At 39.4% G+C, this 6,000-nt stretch overlaps 1 long non-coding RNA gene across 1 annotated transcript; it reads left to right on the forward strand.

Moving 5' to 3' along the window:
* The first annotated feature begins 890 nt into the window (after positions 1 to 890).
* Positions 891 to 5,010, forward strand: LOC311061875. Its single transcript, XR_014602424.1, has 3 exons — positions 891 to 1,161; positions 1,879 to 2,031; positions 4,899 to 5,010. It is a non-coding gene; the product is annotated as an uncharacterized lncRNA (long non-coding RNA).
* Positions 5,011 to 6,000: the final 990 nt, after the last annotated feature.

The raw sequence follows: 6,000 nt of genomic DNA on the forward strand, positions 1-6,000 counted from the left end.
TAAAATAGTGTTTGCAAACTGTCAAACTGAACAGGTTACATCATCATCTGTGCTTATTTCTTCACATTCTGCAGTGTTGGGTCATGGAGGTTGAGTCAGACTTCAGCTTCCCTCTTGTGGCCTCAAGGTGAAACTACACGACTCTTGTTTCACTCTGGTATCCATAACAACAGTTCAATAGAAATAGATACCTCTATAAACATTCCACACAAAGTCCAACTACAGATGCACTGAAGCGTAGAAAAAATAAGACAGTTATGTAAAACAATACATTATGAAAGGTATTATCATCACTGTCGGGTGGAAATCTTTTATTTCCCAAACTTTTCAGAAAATGGAAATTTGTGTTCCAATGGTTAATACTTTATACTATCTCACAAGCTTGTAGAGTGGCAATTTTTGCTACTTTTGGGGGTGCAGGGGGCATACAAAGTTGAAAAATGGAGATGGTCCCGTAACCGTTTACATTTTTTACAAGATCAATGGTTGTTGCAATTACTGCACTGCAATACTTCACCATGTTGCGTTGCGCTATAATGAAGAAATAAACCCTCGGTGAAGGATTGGCGGATTCCCGTATGTGTGTCTCTAAAAGAAAGTGTGAGGTCAGTGACAGTCAGTCAGTCAGTCAGTCAGTCAGTCAGTCAGTCAGTCAGTCAGTCAGTCATCAGTCAGTCAGTCTGTCTGTCAGTCGAACTGTCTGTCTGTCTTTTATTCAGTTACACGCCTCCTCCACCAGGCGGCGAAAGGCAACACTGCCTTATCCTTTGCTGCCCATACTTGTAACAAGTTGACCCGGAAGTAAATGCGTGCTGTTGTTTAAGCTGTTTTTTATTTTCAACGTAATGGTGGAATTTGGATCATGATAGTCTCATAAAGGAGGTAAAATGTGTCAAATGGAGTCTGTACGGCTGTCGATAGACGAACACCTGACGTCGGTGGGAGAGGAGATATTGTGTGTTTTGGAAAAACGGCGTGGTGTTGATGTTTGTGGTGTGAAGCTTAATGTCAGAGTGTTTGTGTTGGAGTGCCTTCGTGCGGCTGCAGAGTTCACGTGCAACCTCTTCCAGAGAGAGATAGAGACACTAGAAACTCTACTGGAGAAACAAAACAAACTGCTGGATGTGATTTTACAGCCAAACATCAAACTACACAGAGCAGGTTGGTTCACGCTTCAAAAACACATGTTTACATTACGTTCAACACTGTGGTGCTGATGTAGCCATATTGGCTGTGATAGATTTCATGTATTCCATAATATATTATACACAGTCTATAGATCCCCAATTAAATGAGTTAATATAGCATCACAATCAGTTCAACCATATTAACCCTGTTTTATACTTTGGTTTTTCAGTCCCAGTCATGAGCTTTGTAGATCTGCATTTTTGAAAATGTTTGGAAAATCTTTTGGAATAATTTAGAATTTCATATTCATCTCATAGGGGTCCATCGCACATAATATTTTCAGATGGGTGCCTGCGGACCAATATAAATCAATTTGGGGGTCCTTGACATAAAAGTGTGAGAACCACTTCTCTGGTGTGTGCCCCATATACCATACACTGCATGTGCTCACTGTTGGAGATGTGGTCCGTGGGAAAGTGGAGATATTCTACTCAATACACATTTTCTACCAGAACCTTAAAATGTAAATATCTCAATTTGTAGCAATTAATTATTGGGTGAGTACAAACGGAGCTCTCCAACAAGCTCTCCTGTTAATGCCGCCGCGATGACTCAACGACACAGAAGGGAGAGATCTATGGCTGTGTATATGGAATGGAATCCATGAAATGTACTGTATGTAATATCACAGCCCCTCTAGGGCCAGTGCTGATGCTACCTCATCTGTCCTCCTTCTGTCTGTGTGTAAAGAGGTTTCCTCTGAACCACAACCTCCACAACATGAGGAGAGGAGCCCCAGTCTGGTCCAGGAGGAACCACAACCTCCACAGATTAAAGAGGAACAGGAAGAGGCTGACGCGTTGACATTACTACATAACAAGACCTGGTGCAACACTCTCTCAGGTAAAAACAAATACAAATAATAACTTTATAAGTACTTTAACAAGACTCTAACAAGACTAAAACAATCAGCCCATAGAGGCTGCTAGGTCAGATGGGTGTAGGTTCAGAAACAAAGTCAAGTTTACATTTCAAGGTGTTTATTGTATGTATACAGTATGTCTGTGCCTGTTTAAATAACTGGTACCTAAAGGAGAACTTTAGAACTTTCCCATGTTCTAAATTTGGGTGATTCTTCTGTTTTTATGAACTCTTCTGAACCGTGCACCAGGTAAAGAAGCTACTTGTTGACACTTGAGTTGTGCACACAATTTCAAGTCAATTATTACACCCTGATTGCAATTATTGTTAGATAATCACAATTCTTTTTTGAATAATCACCATAAAAAAGGCATCATCCTTTCCCTGTCGAAACATTTTAATACCTTTTCAAACATTTACAAAAATACCGGAAATAGCTGATCTACAAGCCCACAAGAGCTTGTAGATTTCCAGTATTTCTAAACATTTTTGAAAGTATAAAATGATTAAAGGTAGGCTTGATATTTTAGTAATTATATATAAAATAAGAATAAGTGTTAAATAGCTCTATATTCTGATAGCACTCATTGCTATAGCATGTTTGTTCAATAACATGGGTCTCCCTGTATCTCCAGCTCTTTAGTAAACAGAAAATGCATTTTCAAGGCAGGATACAAGTTTTATCCTGAAAATGTATTTTATTTATAAGAGCTGGAGAGACCCCTGTTACTGAAAAACCTCTATAGCAATGATTACTATCACAATATATTGGTTGAACCTTTTAACAAAACAAAAAAGTTTTCTTTTAACCCAAATCTATCAAATACCCTACCTTTAAGTGTGGCCTATTTTGTCCTCAGTAAAAAAAATATATATATATTTTGGTGCTGGTCATTGTCAGTCATCTGCCTTGTGCAATTTTTGCTTATGAAATCTTAAAATTCAAAGATTGTTTTTTTAATTTATACTGTATGTTCCAATGTTCAATGTCAAAAGCATAACTAAAGCGTTAATTGCAATTATTTGTATGACAATTAATCTTCCAACAAAAATATCATGAGTAGGTTCGCGGATCTGACCACAACTGTGTGCACCTCATCCCTGTATATCGCACAGTGCTGAAAAGGGAAAAGGTACAGACTATCCGGGTAAAGGACTGGAGGAATGACGATGCCTGTATGTCTCTACAGGGTTGTCTGGACTGCACTGATTGGGATATGTTTAAAGAGTCATGTAATGACATTGATGAACTTACTGATGTTATTTGTAGCTGGATATCCTATTGTGAGAATACGGTGATCCCTGTAAAACTGTTAAGAAGTATCCTAGCAAGCCATGGGTATCTAAGTCGCTTAAAGGGCTATTGCACAAAAAGGAAAAGGCATTTAAACAGGGGAACCTTATAGAGATGCGCAATATAGAGAAAGAGATCAAACAAGATATTAGGGCTGGAAAAATGAGGTATAAAATAGAATAAAATAGAAAATCTGCTCAGGATGAATAATGTGGGCTCTGCCTGGAGTAGTATGAAAACTATTGTAGGACTTAAAGAAGAGGGTAGGACTAACATACAGCTTAGTGGCTATAATTCAGATCTGCAGTTAGCAGAGGAATTTAATGAGTTCTATCCCAGATTTGATGTGCATGATTTCAAAGAGCAACATTCTGAGTTTAGGAAGGGGTTGGTGAAGTCCAAGGTTCATGATCTCTCCTTTGATGAACATAGTGTGATCATGCGTTTTAAAAGGTGTAAACCTAAGAAAAGTCCAGGCCCAGACAACATAGTTGACCGTCTGCTTACTCTCTGTGAAGAACAGCTAAGCCCGATTTTTGTTTTTCATTTTTTTAGCTGCAATTTGCATACAGGGCTAAGAGAGGAGTGTCCGATGCTACCATCACCTTATTGAACCTTCTATTTACAGACCTGGAAGTTAGCAAGAAACATGCTAGGCTGCTTTTTGTTGACTTCTCATCAGCCTTTAACACCATTCAGCCACACCTACTAGTTGGAAAATGAGTAAACAACTTTGGCTTAGATTCAGGTATTATTGGTTGAGCTCTTGATTTCCTCACAAACAGAACCCAGAGGGTACGGGTGAATGGGAAATTGTCTTGAGAACTAACATCATCCACCGGCTCACCCCAAAGTTGTGTACTTTCCCCACTCTTGTATATCCTGTATACTAATGATTGTAGGAGTCAACATGACAACAGACTGATTGTCAGTCGTCTGAGTGATAGTGAGGCTAGTCATGGCCCAGTTGTAGATGACTTTGTTTCCTGGTGTGAAGAGGCATTTCTACAACTTAATGTCACAAAGACTAAAGACATGTGCATTGATTTTAGACGATCGCCACCAGCTCCTCAGAGTAGTGCCATAAATGGCCAGACAGTGAATTTGGTAACCACTTACCAAATATCTCGGCTCCATTATTGACAATCGCCTGAAATTTGATTTTAATACTGAAATGGTGTGTAAGAAAGGTCAGCAGTGCCTCTTCTGTTTAAGGAAGCTAGCCACATTTCAGGTGGATAAGTCATTGATGATTTTGTTCTACAGAGCTTTCATAGAGTCTGTTATTTCCTTTGCTGCCATTTGTTGGTATGGAAACCTTGGTGTTAGAAAAATGCCCTTAACAGGGTTGTGAGGAGGGGCTAGCAAGATTGTGGGGGTAGAATCCAGCTGCCTGAATCATATATATGACCAGCAGGTGCTTAAGAAAGATCTATGGTTTGTTGACAGTGTAGATTACTCAACCACACCTATGAAACAGAGGTACGGTAACACTTAATGAAAACATTTTAAGTTAAAATATGTCATGGTTGCTTTCATTTGATCTTTTCCCTAGACGTCCAGCACCTCCCTATGTGTAGAGAGGTTTCCCTTGAAGAGGAGAGGAGCCCCAGTCTGATCCGGGAGGAACCAGAGCCTCCATACATTAAAGAAGAAACAGAGGAGCAACTTCAAAGAACAGAAGAGGTTAACATGCCAATGCTAACATTACTAGCAGTGAAAAGTGAAAATGATGATGGCGAAAAGAGAGACACAGAGCCTCTAGCCAGCACCTCAACGGAACACATGAAAACACAAGCTGATGTAGAGAACTGTGGAGCATCACTACCAACTAGTGATGATCAGCACCTCTCTTCACACTGTTCTGAATCTGACATCACTGAAGACAGTGATGAATGGGAGACCAGTGTAGATCAGTCACTATTAAATACACTGAAGTCACACAAGACACAACATGTGGAAGGACAGCGATTGTCTTTGAGAAACAAGATGTCCAAGGACCTCAAATCATCGAAAGAAACTCACTCCATGCAGAGTCACACAGGGAAGAAAAGTTTTAGTTGTACAGTCTGTGACAAACTGTTTACACTAAAGGGAAATCTGATGAAACATATGAGGACTCATACAGGGGAACAGCCATTTCTTTGTACAGTTTGTGGCCAAGGATATGTTGGAAAGGGACACCTAAAATCACACATGATGACTCATACAGGGGAAAGACCCTTTACATGTAAAGTTTGTAGCAAAGGATTTGTTCAGTCAAATGATCTAAAAAGACACACAAGGACTCATACAGGGGAAAAACCCTTTACATGTAAAGTTTGTAGCAAAGGATTTGTTCAGTCAAATGATCTAAAAAGACACATGAGGACTCATACAGGGGAAAAACCCTTTACATGTAAAGTTTGTAGCAAAGGATTTGGTCAGTCAAATAGTCTTAAAATACACATGATGACCCATACAGGGGAAAAGCCATTTGCTTGTAAAGTTTGTAGCAAATGCTTTGTTCAGTCAAATAGTCTTAAAATACACATGATGACCCATACAGGGGAAAAGCCATTTGCTTGTAAAGTTTGTAGCAAATGCTTTGTTGACAGACGTAATCTAAAAACACACATGAGGACTCATACAGGGGAAAAGCCATTTGCTTGTAATGT

The sequence above is a fragment of the Gymnoscopelus microlampas genome (assembly GCF_963454915.1).
Source record: "Gymnoscopelus microlampas genome assembly, chromosome: 15".
Taxonomy (NCBI): Eukaryota; Metazoa; Chordata; class Actinopteri; order Myctophiformes; family Myctophidae; genus Gymnoscopelus; species Gymnoscopelus microlampas.